This window comes from Neoarius graeffei, chromosome 2, assembly GCF_027579695.1.
Source record: "Neoarius graeffei isolate fNeoGra1 chromosome 2, fNeoGra1.pri, whole genome shotgun sequence".
Taxonomy (NCBI): Eukaryota; Metazoa; Chordata; class Actinopteri; order Siluriformes; family Ariidae; genus Neoarius; species Neoarius graeffei.
The window spans coordinates 29234110-29248130 of record NC_083570.1 but is presented as its reverse complement, the minus strand read 5'-3'; positions in this window follow the sequence as shown (position 1 = coordinate 29248130).

Sequence of the window (14021 nt, the reverse complement as noted above, 5' to 3'; positions counted from 1 at the left end):
TGAGTGCATGAAACCAGCTTTCCTTCAGCAGGAGCGCCTTCAGCTTGTTTCTATCGCCTTTTCAGGGCAGAAAGCAACCGTTTGACAAGGAACATTGATTTTGAGTGAAATGAGTGCAATCGAGCATATGTGACATGAAACAACTTTCTAAGCATGGATTTTCATGTTTTCGAGCTTTTAACACATTTTCTTCATATTGGTCATTTTAACTGTAAAAGCACGTCTGAAACGAGTTTTCAACATAGTACTGGGATATGCACTTGTTCAAAGTGGGAATACACACTTTGTGTCACTGAGTGCATGAAACCAGCTTTCCATCAGCAGGAGCGCCTTCAGCCTGTTTCTATCGCCTTTTCAGGGCAGAAAGCAACCGTTTGACAAGGAACATTGATTTTGAGTGAAATGAGTGCAATCGAGCATATGTGACATGAAACAACTTTCTAAGCATGGATTTTCATGTTTTCGAGCTTTTAACACATTTTCTTCATATTGGTCATTTTAACTGTAAAAGAACGTCTGAAACGAGTTTTCAACATAGTACTGGGATATGCACTTGATCAGAGTAGGAAAACACACTTTGTGTCACTGAGTGCATGAAACCAGCTTTCCTTCAGCAGGAGCGCCTACAGCCTGTTTCTATCGCCTTTTCAGAGCAGAAAGCAACCGTTTGACAAGGAACATTGATTTTGAGTGAAATGAGTGCAATCGAGCATATGTGACATGAAACAACTTTCTAAGCATGGATTTTCATGTTTTCGAGCTTTTAGCACATTTTCTTCATATTGGTCATTTTAACTGTAAAAGAACGTCTGAAACGAGTTTTCAACATAGTACTGGGATATGCACTTGATCAGAGTAGGAAAACACACTTTGTGTCACTGAGTGCATGAAACCAGCTTTCCTTCAGCAGGAGCGCCTTCAGCCTGTTTCTATCGCCTTTTCAGAGCAGAAAGCAACCGTTTGACAAGGAACATTGATTTTGAGTGAAATGAGTGCAATCGAGCATATGTGACATGAAACAATTTTCTAAGCATGGATTTTCATGTTTTCGAGCTTTTAACACATTTTCTTTCTATTGGTCATTTGAACTGTAAAAGCACGTCTGAAACGAGTTTTCAACATAGTACTGGGATATGCACTTGTTCAAAGTAGGAAAACACACTTTGTGTCACTGAGTGCATGAAACCAGCTTTCCTTCAGCAGGAGCGCCTTCAGCTTGTTTCTATCGCCTTTTCAGGGCAGAAAGCAACCGTTTGACAAGGAACATTGATTTTGAGTGAAATGAGTGCAATCGAGCATATGTGACATGAAACAACTTTCTAAGCATGGATTTTCATGTTTTCGAGCTTTTAACACATTTTCTTCATATTGGTCATTTTAACTGTAAAAGCACGTCTGAAACGAGTTTTCAACATAGTACTGGGATATGCACTTGTTCAAAGTGGGAATACACACTTTGTGTCACTGAGTGCATGAAACCAGCTTTCCATCAGCAGGAGCGCCTTCAGCCTGTTTCTATCGCCTTTTCAGGGCAGAAAGCAACCGTTTGACAAGGAACATTGATTTTGAGTGAAATGAGTGCAATCGAGCATATGTGACATGAAACAACTTTCTAAGCATGGATTTTCATGTTTTCGAGCTTTTAACACATTTTCTTCATATTGGTCATTTTAACTGTAAAAGCACGTCTGCAACGATTTTTCAACATAGTACTGGGATATGCACTTGTTCAAAGTAGGAAAACACACTTTGTGTCACTGAGTGCATGAAACCAGCTTTCCTTCAGCAGGAGCGCCTTCAGCCTGTTTCTATCGCCTTTTCAGGGCAGAAAGCAACCTTTTGACAAGGAACATTGATTTTGAGTGAAATGAGTGCAATCGAGCATATGTGACATGAAACAACTTTCTAAGCATGGATTTTCATGTTTTCGAGCTTTTAACACATTTTCTTCATATTGGTCATTTTAACTGTAAAAGCACGTCTGAAACGAGTTTTCAACATAGTACTGGGATATGCACTTGATCAGAGTAGGAAAACACACTTTGTGTCACTGAGTGCATGAAACCAGCTTTCCATCAGCAGGAGCGCCTTCAGCCTGTTTCTATCGCCTTTTCAGGGCAGAAAGCAACCGTTTGACAAGGAACATTGATTTTGAGTGAAATGAGTGCAATCGAGCATATGTGACATGAAACAACTTTCTAAGCATGGATTTTCATGTTTTCGAGCTTTTAACACATTTTCTTCATATTGGTCATTTTAACTGTAAAAGCACGTCTGAAACGAGTTTTCAACATAGTACTGGGATATGCACTTGATCAGAGTAGGAAAACACACTTTGTGTCACTGAGTGCATGAAACCAGCTTTCCTTCAGCAGGAGCGCCTTCAGCCTGTTTCTATCGCCTTTTCAGGGCAGAAAGCAACCGTTTGACAAGGAACATTGATTTTGAGTGAAATGAGTGCATTCGAGCATATGTGACATGAAACAACTTTCTAAGCATGGATTTTCATGTTTTCGAGCTTTTAACACATTTTCTTCATATTGGTCATTTTAACTGTAAAAGCACGTCTGAAACGAGTTTTCAACATAGTACTGGGATATGCACTTGATCAGAGTAGGAAAACACACTTTGTGTCACTGAGTGCATGAAACCAGCTTTCCTTCAGCAGGAGCCCCTTCAGCCTGTTTCTATCGCCTTTTCAGGGCAGAAAGCAACCTTTTGACAAGGAACATTGATTTTGAGTGAAATGAGTGCAATCGAGCATATGTGACATGAAACAACTTTCTAAGCATGGATTTTCATGTTTTCGAGCTTTTAACACATTTTCTTCATATTGGTCATTTTAACTGTAAAAGCACGTCTGCAACGAGTTTTCAACATAGTACTGGGATATGCACTTGTTCAAAGTAGGAAAACACACTTTGTGTCACTGAGTGCATGAAACCAGCTTTCCTTCAGCAGGAGCGCCTTCAGCCTGTTTCTATCGCCTTTTCAGGGCAGAAAGCAACCTTTTGACAAGGAACATTGATTTTGAGTGAAATGAGTGCAATCGAGCATATGTGACATGAAACAACTTTCTAAGCATGGATTTTCATGTTTTCGAGCTTTTAACACATTTTCTTCATATTGGTCATTTTAACTGTAAAAGCACGTCTGCAACGAGTTTTCAACATAGTACTGGGATATGCACTTGTTCAAAGTAGGAAAACACACTTTGTGTCACTGAGTGCATGAAACCAGCTTTCCTTCAGCAGGAGCGCCTTCAGCCTGTTTCTATCGCCTTTTCAGGGCAGAAAGCAACCTTTTGACAAGGAACATTGATTTTGAGTGAAATGAGTGCAATCGAGCATATGTGACATGAAACAACTTTCTAAGCATGGATTTTCATGTTTTCGAGCTTTTAACACATTTTCTTCATATTGGTCATTTTAACTGTAAAAGCACGTCTGAAACGAGTTTTCAACATAGTACTGGGATATGCACTTGATCAGAGTAGGAAAACACACTTTGTGTCACTGAGTGCATGAAACCAGCTTTCCATCAGCAGGAGCGCCTTCAGCCTGTTTCTATCGCCTTTTCAGGGCAGAAAGCAACCGTTTGACAAGGAACATTGATTTTGAGTGAAATGAGTGCAATCGAGCATATGTGACATGAAACAACTTTCTAAGCATGGATTTTCATGTTTTCGAGCTTTTAACACATTTTCTTCATATTGGTCATTTGAACTGTAAAAGCACGTCTGAAACGAGTTTTCAACATAGTACTGGGATATGCACTTGTTCAAAGTGGGAATACACACTTTGTGTCACTGAGTGCATGAAACCAGCTTTCCATCAGCAGGAGCGCCTTCAGCCTGTTTCTATCGCCTTTTCAGGGCAGAAAGCAACCGTTTGACAAGGAACATTGATTTTGAGTGAAATGAGTGCAATCGAGCATATGTGACATGAAACAACTTTCTAAGCATGGATTTTCATGTTTTCGAGCTTTTAACACATTTTCTTCATATTGGTCATTTTAACTGTAAAAGCACGTCTGAAACGAGTTTTCAACATAGTACTGGGATATGCACTTGATCAGAGTAGGAAAACACACTTTGTGTCACTGAGTGCATGAAACCAGCTTTCCTTCAGCAGGAGCGCCTTCAGCCTGTTTCTATCGCCTTTTCAGAGCAGAAAGCAACCGTTTGACAAGGAACATTGATTTTGAGTGAAATGAGTGCAATCGAGCATATGTGACATGAAACAATTTTCTAAGCATGGATTTTCATGTTTTCGAGCTTTTAACACATTTTCTTTCTATTGGTCATTTGAACTGTAAAAGCACGTCTGAAACGAGTTTTCAACATAGTACTGGGATATGCACTTGTTCAAAGTAGGAAAACACACTTTGTGTCACTGAGTGCATGAAACCAGCTTTCCTTCAGCAGGAGCGCCTTCAGCTTGTTTCTATCGCCTTTTCAGGGCAGAAAGCAACCGTTTGACAAGGAACATTGATTTTGAGTGAAATGAGTGCAATCGAGCATATGTGACATGAAACAACTTTCTAAGCATGGATTTTCATGTTTTCGAGCTTTTAACACATTTTCTTCATATTGGTCATTTTAACTGTAAAAGCACGTCTGAAACGAGTTTTCAACATAGTACTGGGATATGCACTTGTTCAAAGTGGGAATACACACTTTGTGTCACTGAGTGCATGAAACCAGCTTTCCATCAGCAGGAGCGCCTTCAGCCTGTTTCTATCGCCTTTTCAGGGCAGAAAGCAACCGTTTGACAAGGAACATTGATTTTGAGTGAAATGAGTGCAATCGAGCATATGTGACATGAAACAACTTTCTAAGCATGGATTTTCATGTTTTCGAGCTTTTAACACATTTTCTTCATATTGGTCATTTTAACTGTAAAAGCACGTCTGCAACGAGTTTTCAACATAGTACTGGGATATGCACTTGTTCAAAGTAGGAAAACACACTTTGTGTCACTGAGTGCATGAAACCAGCTTTCCTTCAGCAGGAGCGCCTTCAGCCTGTTTCTATCGCCTTTTCAGGGCAGAAAGCAACCTTTTGACAAGGAACATTGATTTTGAGTGAAATGAGTGCAATCGAGCATATGTGACATGAAACAACTTTCTAAGCATGGATTTTCATGTTTTCGAGCTTTTAACACATTTTCTTCATATTGGTCATTTTAACTGTAAAAGCACGTCTGAAACGAGTTTTCAACATAGTACTGGGATATGCACTTGATCAGAGTAGGAAAACACACTTTGTGTCACTGAGTGCATGAAACCAGCTTTCCATCAGCAGGAGCGCCTTCAGCCTGTTTCTATCGCCTTTTCAGGGCAGAAAGCAACCGTTTGACAAGGAACATTGATTTTGAGTGAAATGAGTGCAATCGAGCATATGTGACATGAAACAACTTTCTAAGCATGGATTTTCATGTTTTCGAGCTTTTAACACATTTTCTTCATATTGGTCATTTTAACTGTAAAAGCACGTCTGAAACGAGTTTTCAACATAGTACTGGGATATGCACTTGATCAGAGTAGGAAAACACACTTTGTGTCACTGAGTGCATGAAACCAGCTTTCCTTCAGCAGGAGCGCCTTCAGCCTGTTTCTATCGCCTTTTCAGGGCAGAAAGCAACCGTTTGACAAGGAACATTGATTTTGAGTGAAATGAGTGCATTCGAGCATATGTGACATGAAACAACTTTCTAAGCATAGATTTTCATGTTTTCGAGCTTTTAACACATTTTCTTCATATTGGTCATTTTAACTGTAAAAGCACGTCTGAAACGAGTTTTCAACATAGTACTGGGATATGCACTTGATCAGAGTAGGAAAACACACTTTGTGTCACTGAGTGCATGAAACCAGCTTTCCTTCAGCAGGAGCGCCTTCAGCCTGTTTCTATCGCCTTTTCAGGGCAGAAAGCAACCTTTTGACAAGGAACATTGATTTTGAGTGAAATGAGTGCAATCGAGCATATGTGACATGAAACAACTTTCTAAGCATGGATTTTCATGTTTTCGAGCTTTTAACACATTTTCTTCATATTGGTCATTTGAACTGTAAAAGCACGTCTGAAACGAGTTTTCAACATAGTACTGGGATATGCACTTGTTCAAAGTAGGAAAACACACTTTGTGTCACTGAGTGCATGAAACCAGCTTTCCTTCAGCAGGAGCGCCTTCAGCTTGTTTCTATCGCCTTTTCAGGGCAGAAAGCAACCGTTTGACAAGGAACATTGATTTTGAGTGAAATGAGTGCAATCGAGCATATGTGACATGAAACAACTTTCTAAGCATGGATTTTCATGTTTTCGAGCTTTTAACACATTTTCTTCATATTGGTCATTTGAACTGTAAAAGCACGTCTGAAACGAGTTTTCAACATAGTACTGGGATATGCACTTGTTCAAAGTGGGAATACACACTTTGTGTCACTGAGTGCATGAAACCAGCTTTCCATCAGCAGGAGCGCCTTCAGCCTGTTTCTATCGCCTTTTCAGGGCAGAAAGCAACCGTTTGACAAGGAACATTGATTTTGAGTGAAATGAGTGCAATCGAGCATATGTGACATGAAACAACTTTCTAAGCATGGATTTTCATGTTTTCGAGCTTTTAACACATTTTCTTCATATTGGTCATTTTAACTGTAAAAGCACGTCTGCAACGAGTTTTCAACATAGTACTGGGATATGCACTTGTTCAAAGTAGGAAAACACACTTTGTGTCACTGAGTGCATGAAACCAGCTTTCCTTCAGCAGGAGCGCCTTCAGCCTGTTTCTATCGCCTTTTCAGGGCAGAAAGCAACCTTTTGACAAGGAACATTGATTTTGAGTGAAATGAGTGCAATCGAGCATATGTGACATGAAACAACTTTCTAAGCATGGATTTTCATGTTTTCGAGCTTTTAACACATTTTCTTCATATTGGTCATTTTAACTGTAAAAGAACGTCTGAAACGAGTTTTCAACATAGTACTGGGATATGCACTTGATCAGAGTAGGAAAACACACTTTGTGTCACTGAGTGCATGAAACCAGCTTTCCTTCAGCAGGAGCGCCTTCAGCCTGTTTCTATCGCCTTTTCAGGGCAGAAAGCAACCTTTTGACAAGGAACATTGATTTTGAGTGAAATGAGTGCAATCGAGCATATGTGACATGAAACAACTTTCTAAGCATGGATTTTCATGTTTTCGAGCTTTTAACACATTTTCTTCATATTGGTCATTTGAACTGTAAAAGCACGTCTGAAACGAGTTTTCAACATAGTACTGGGATATGCACTTGTTCAAAGTAGGAAAACACACTTTGTGTCACTGAGTGCATGAAACCAGCTTTCCTTCAGCAGGAGCGCCTTCAGCTTGTTTCTATCGCCTTTTCAGGGCAGAAAGCAACCGTTTGACAAGGAACATTGATTTTGAGTGAAATGAGTGCAATCGAGCATATGTGACATGAAACAACTTTCTAAGCATGGATTTTCATGTTTTCGAGCTTTTAACACATTTTCTTCATATTGGTCATTTTAACTGTAAAAGCACGTCTGAAACGAGTTTTCAACATAGTACTGGGATATGCACTTGTTCAAAGTGGGAATACACACTTTGTGTCACTGAGTGCATGAAACCAGCTTTCCATCAGCAGGAGCGCCTTCAGCCTGTTTCTATCGCCTTTTCAGGGCAGAAAGCAACCGTTTGACAAGGAACATTGATTTTGAGTGAAATGAGTGCAATCGAGCATATGTGACATGAAACAACTTTCTAAGCATGGATTTTCATGTTTTCGAGCTTTTAACACATTTTCTTCATATTGGTCATTTTAACTGTAAAAGAACGTCTGAAACGAGTTTTCAACATAGTACTGGGATATGCACTTGATCAGAGTAGGAAAACACACTTTGTGTCACTGAGTGCATGAAACCAGCTTTCCTTCAGCAGGAGCGCCTACAGCCTGTTTCTATCGCCTTTTCAGAGCAGAAAGCAACCGTTTGACAAGGAACATTGATTTTGAGTGAAATGAGTGCAATCGAGCATATGTGACATGAAACAACTTTCTAAGCATGGATTTTCATGTTTTCGAGCTTTTAGCACATTTTCTTCATATTGGTCATTTTAACTGTAAAAGAACGTCTGAAACGAGTTTTCAACATAGTACTGGGATATGCACTTGATCAGAGTAGGAAAACACACTTTGTGTCACTGAGTGCATGAAACCAGCTTTCCTTCAGCAGGAGCGCCTTCAGCCTGTTTCTATCGCCTTTTCAGAGCAGAAAGCAACCGTTTGACAAGGAACATTGATTTTGAGTGAAATGAGTGCAATCGAGCATATGTGACATGAAACAATTTTCTAAGCATGGATTTTCATGTTTTCGAGCTTTTAACACATTTTCTTTCTATTGGTCATTTGAACTGTAAAAGCACGTCTGAAACGAGTTTTCAACATAGTACTGGGATATGCACTTGTTCAAAGTAGGAAAACACACTTTGTGTCACTGAGTGCATGAAACCAGCTTTCCTTCAGCAGGAGCGCCTTCAGCTTGTTTCTATCGCCTTTTCAGGGCAGAAAGCAACCGTTTGACAAGGAACATTGATTTTGAGTGAAATGAGTGCAATCGAGCATATGTGACATGAAACAACTTTCTAAGCATGGATTTTCATGTTTTCGAGCTTTTAACACATTTTCTTCATATTGGTCATTTTAACTGTAAAAGCACGTCTGAAACGAGTTTTCAACATAGTACTGGGATATGCACTTGTTCAAAGTGGGAATACACACTTTGTGTCACTGAGTGCATGAAACCAGCTTTCCATCAGCAGGAGCGCCTTCAGCCTGTTTCTATCGCCTTTTCAGGGCAGAAAGCAACCGTTTGACAAGGAACATTGATTTTGAGTGAAATGAGTGCAATCGAGCATATGTGACATGAAACAACTTTCTAAGCATGGATTTTCATGTTTTCGAGCTTTTAACACATTTTCTTCATATTGGTCATTTTAACTGTAAAAGCACGTCTGCAACGAGTTTTCAACATAGTACTGGGATATGCACTTGTTCAAAGTAGGAAAACACACTTTGTGTCACTGAGTGCATGAAACCAGCTTTCCTTCAGCAGGAGCGCCTTCAGCCTGTTTCTATCGCCTTTTCAGGGCAGAAAGCAACCTTTTGACAAGGAACATTGATTTTGAGTGAAATGAGTGCAATCGAGCATATGTGACATGAAACAACTTTCTAAGCATGGATTTTCATGTTTTCGAGCTTTTAACACATTTTCTTCATATTGGTCATTTTAACTGTAAAAGCACGTCTGAAACGAGTTTTCAACATAGTACTGGGATATGCACTTGATCAGAGTAGGAAAACACACTTTGTGTCACTGAGTGCATGAAACCAGCTTTCCATCAGCAGGAGCGCCTTCAGCCTGTTTCTATCGCCTTTTCAGGGCAGAAAGCAACCGTTTGACAAGGAACATTGATTTTGAGTGAAATGAGTGCAATCGAGCATATGTGACATGAAACAACTTTCTAAGCATGGATTTTCATGTTTTCGAGCTTTTAACACATTTTCTTCATATTGGTCATTTTAACTGTAAAAGCACGTCTGAAACGAGTTTTCAACATAGTACTGGGATATGCACTTGATCAGAGTAGGAAAACACACTTTGTGTCACTGAGTGCATGAAACCAGCTTTCCTTCAGCAGGAGCGCCTTCAGCCTGTTTCTATCGCCTTTTCAGGGCAGAAAGCAACCGTTTGACAAGGAACATTGATTTTGAGTGAAATGAGTGCATTCGAGCATATGTGACATGAAACAACTTTCTAAGCATAGATTTTCATGTTTTCGAGCTTTTAACACATTTTCTTCATATTGGTCATTTTAACTGTAAAAGCACGTCTGAAACGAGTTTTCAACATAGTACTGGGATATGCACTTGATCAGAGTAGGAAAACACACTTTGTGTCACTGAGTGCATGAAACCAGCTTTCCTTCAGCAGGAGCGCCTTCAGCCTGTTTCTATCGCCTTTTCAGGGCAGAAAGCAACCTTTTGACAAGGAACATTGATTTTGAGTGAAATGAGTGCAATCGAGCATATGTGACATGAAACAACTTTCTAAGCATGGATTTTCATGTTTTCGAGCTTTTAACACATTTTCTTCATATTGGTCATTTGAACTGTAAAAGCACGTCTGAAACGAGTTTTCAACATAGTACTGGGATATGCACTTGTTCAAAGTAGGAAAACACACTTTGTGTCACTGAGTGCATGAAACCAGCTTTCCTTCAGCAGGAGCGCCTTCAGCTTGTTTCTATCGCCTTTTCAGGGCAGAAAGCAACCGTTTGACAAGGAACATTGATTTTGAGTGAAATGAGTGCAATCGAGCATATGTGACATGAAACAACTTTCTAAGCATGGATTTTCATGTTTTCGAGCTTTTAACACATTTTCTTCATATTGGTCATTTTAACTGTAAAAGCACGTCTGAAACGAGTTTTCAACATAGTACTGGGATATGCACTTGTTCAAAGTGGGAATACACACTTTGTGTCACTGAGTGCATGAAACCAGCTTTCCATCAGCAGGAGCGCCTTCAGCCTGTTTCTATCGCCTTTTCAGGGCAGAAAGCAACCGTTTGACAAGGAACATTGATTTTGAGTGAAATGAGTGCAATCGAGCATATGTGACATGAAACAACTTTCTAAGCATGGATTTTCATGTTTTCGAGCTTTTAACACATTTTCTTCATATTGGTCATTTGAACTGTAAAAGCACGTCTGCAACGAGTTTTCAACATAGTACTGGGATATGCACTTGTTCAAAGTAGGAAAACACACTTTGTGTCACTGAGTGCATGAAACCAGCTTTCCTTCAGCAGGAGCGCCTTCAGCCTGTTTCTATCGCCTTTTCAGGGCAGAAAGCAACCTTTTGACAAGGAACATTGATTTTGAGTGAAATGAGTGCAATCGAGCATATGTGACATGAAACAACTTTCTAAGCATGGATTTTCATGTTTTCGAGCTTTTAACACATTTTCTTCATATTGGTCATTTTAACTGTAAAAGAACGTCTGAAACGAGTTTTCAACATAGTACTGGGATATGCACTTGATCAGAGTAGGAAAACACACTTTGTGTCACTGAGTGCATGAAACCAGCTTTCCTTCAGCAGGAGCGCCTTCAGCCTGTTTCTATCGCCTTTTCAGGGCAGAAAGCAACCTTTTGACAAGGAACATTGATTTTGAGTGAAATGAGTGCAATCGAGCATATGTGACATGAAACAACTTTCTAAGCATGGATTTTCATGTTTTCGAGCTTTTAACACATTTTCTTCATATTGGTCATTTGAACTGTAAAAGCACGTCTGAAACGAGTTTTCAACATAGTACTGGGATATGCACTTGTTCAAAGTAGGAAAACACACTTTGTGTCACTGAGTACATGAAACCAGCTTTCCTTCAGCAGGAGCGCCTTCAGCTTGTTTCTATCGCCTTTTCAGGGCAGAAAGCAACCGTTTGACAAGGAACATTGATTTTGAGTGAAATGAGTGCATTCGAGCATATGTGACATGAAACAACTTTCTAAGCATAGATTTTCATGTTTTCGAGCTTTTAACACATTTTCTTCATATTGGTCATTTTAACTGTAAAAGCACGTCTGAAACGAGTTTTCAACATAGTACTGGGATATGCACTTGATCAGAGTAGGAAAACACACTTTGTGTCACTGAGTGCATGAAACCAGCTTTCCTTCAGCAGGAGCGCCTTCAGCCTGTTTCTATCGCCTTTTCAGGGCAGAAAGCAACCTTTTGACAAGGAACATTGATTTTGAGTGAAATGAGTGCAATCGAGCATATGTGACATGAAACAACTTTCTAAGCATGGATTTTCATGTTTTCGAGCTTTTAACACATTTTCTTCATATTGGTCATTTGAACTGTAAAAGCACGTCTGAAACGAGTTTTCAACATAGTACTGGGATATGCACTTGTTCAAAGTAGGAAAACACACTTTGTGTCACTGAGTGCATGAAACCAGCTTTCCTTCAGCAGGAGCGCCTTCAGCTTGTTTCTATCGCCTTTTCAGGGCAGAAAGCAACCGTTTGACAAGGAACATTGATTTTGAGTGAAATGAGTGCAATCGAGCATATGTGACATGAAACAACTTTCTAAGCATGGATTTTCATGTTTTCGAGCTTTTAACACATTTTCTTCATATTGGTCATTTTAACTGTAAAAGCACGTCTGAAACGAGTTTTCAACATAGTACTGGGATATGCACTTGTTCAAAGTGGGAATACACACTTTGTGTCACTGAGTGCATGAAACCAGCTTTCCATCAGCAGGAGCGCCTTCAGCCTGTTTCTATCGCCTTTTCAGGGCAGAAAGCAACCGTTTGACAAGGAACATTGATTTTGAGTGAAATGAGTGCAATCGAGCATATGTGACATGAAACAACTTTCTAAGCATGGATTTTCATGTTTTCGAGCTTTTAACACATTTTCTTCATATTGGTCATTTTAACTGTAAAAGAACGTCTGAAACGAGTTTTCAACATAGTACTGGGATATGCACTTGATCAGAGTAGGAAAACACACTTTGTGTCACTGAGTGCATGAAACCAGCTTTCCTTCAGCAGGAGCGCCTACAGCCTGTTTCTATCGCCTTTTCAGAGCAGAAAGCAACCGTTTGACAAGGAACATTGATTTTGAGTGAAATGAGTGCAATCGAGCATATGTGACATGAAACAACTTTCTAAGCATGGATTTTCATGTTTTCGAGCTTTTAGCACATTTTCTTCATATTGGTCATTTTAACTGTAAAAGAACGTCTGAAACGAGTTTTCAACATAGTACTGGGATATGCACTTGATCAGAGTAGGAAAACACACTTTGTGTCACTGAGTGCATGAAACCAGCTTTCCTTCAGCAGGAGCGCCTTCAGCCTGTTTCTATCGCCTTTTCAGAGCAGAAAGCAACCGTTTGACAAGGAACATTGATTTTGAGTGAAATGAGTGCAATCGAGCATATGTGACATGAAACAATTTTCTAAGCATGGATTTTCATGTTTTCGAGCTTTTAACACATTTTCTTTCTATTGGTCATTTGAACTGTAAAAGCACGTCTGAAACGAGTTTTCAACATAGTACTGGGATATGCACTTGTTCAAAGTAGGAAAACACACTTTGTGTCACTGAGTGCATGAAACCAGCTTTCCTTCAGCAGGAGCGCCTTCAGCTTGTTTCTATCGCCTTTTCAGGGCAGAAAGCAACCGTTTGACAAGGAACATTGATTTTGAGTGAAATGAGTGCAATCGAGCATATGTGACATGAAACAACTTTCTAAGCATGGATTTTCATGTTTTCGAGCTTTTAACACATTTTCTTCATATTGGTCATTTTAACTGTAAAAGCACGTCTGAAACGAGTTTTCAACATAGTACTGGGATATGCACTTGTTCAAAGTGGGAATACACACTTTGTGTCACTGAGTGCATGAAACCAGCTTTCCATCAGCAGGAGCGCCTTCAGCCTGTTTCTATCGCCTTTTCAGGGCAGAAAGCAACCGTTTGACAAGGAACATTGATTTTGAGTGAAATGAGTGCAATCGAGCATATGTGACATGAAACAACTTTCTAAGCATGGATTTTCATGTTTTCGAGCTTTTAACACATTTTCTTCATATTGGTCATTTTAACTGTAAAAGCACGTCTGCAACGAGTTTTCAACATAGTACTGGGATATGCACTTGTTCAAAGTAGGAAAACACACTTTGTGTCACTGAGTGCATGAAACCAGCTTTCCTTCAGCAGGAGCGCCTTCAGCCTGTTTCTATCGCCTTTTCAGGGCAGAAAGCAACCTTTTGACAAGGAACATTGATTTTGAGTGAAATGAGTGCAATCGAGCATATGTGACATGAAACAACTTTCTAAGCATGGATTTTCATGTTTTCGAGCTTTTAACACATTTTCTTCATATTGGTCATTTTAACTGTAAAAGCACGTCTGAAACGAGTTTTCAACATAGTACTG